This window comes from Rhamphochromis sp. 'chilingali' (assembly GCF_963969265.1).
Source record: "Rhamphochromis sp. 'chilingali' genome assembly, chromosome: 4".
Taxonomy (NCBI): Eukaryota; Metazoa; Chordata; class Actinopteri; order Cichliformes; family Cichlidae; genus Rhamphochromis; species Rhamphochromis sp. 'chilingali'.
The window spans coordinates 31,546,065-31,546,867 of record NC_137948.1 but is presented as its reverse complement, the minus strand read 5'-3'; positions in this window follow the sequence as shown (position 1 = coordinate 31,546,867).

Here is an 803-nt window from a genome sequence, read left to right as displayed (position 1 = left end):
CGCGTGTGTTTCTGCAAGCGCGCGCCTGAGTTTGTAGATGTGTATGTGAGAGGGCAAATGCGCAAAAAAGCCTCCCCCTGGTGTTGAAGTGGTGGAAGTACACATTAGACGTTTTATCCTCCACAATGGTGAAGATTATTTTAGAAAGCCTATATGACTACGACACAGGTGGAAAGCAACACAATGGGTCTTTCACTAGAAATTGTTTTAAATGTTTTCCTGGAATATTTCCAAATTTGAAAAAAAAAAAATCAGAAAAACAGTCCCAAACAATATTAATGTCTCCTACCAATAATAAATATAAATAAATATGATATCAGAGGTTGAGGGTTGCAGACTCAGGGGATGCACATCTTCAGTGTTGAGGGTGATTTTTTATTACATTATAATAAATACATAGAAATTATATTTTCACTTGTACTTTTAACACTGGGCTAATTTCAAATACATACATTTTGAAATAAAATCCTATATTTCACTGGTTGTTCTCTGTGTTTTCCCCAGAGGCACCCCTTTTGTTCTCAGACTTATTCTCTACATGAGAAGAGATCCATGAACAACATTATGGAGTAATGACACTTAACTCTGTCACTATTCTGAGGAGTTTTAGTAAAGAGTTTCTCTTTTGTTTCAGCTAAAACTCTTGATCATGATACTGTTGGGAGGTTTTTGTACAATCCTCAGTGCCAGAGCAGGTCTGGAGCTGTGCAGTTCTAAAGTCAGCAGAGTGTTGGTGATTTTTTTTCTCACTACACCTCAATCAGCTTTTGTTGTGGTTCCTATTACAGCACAACACTCAGCCA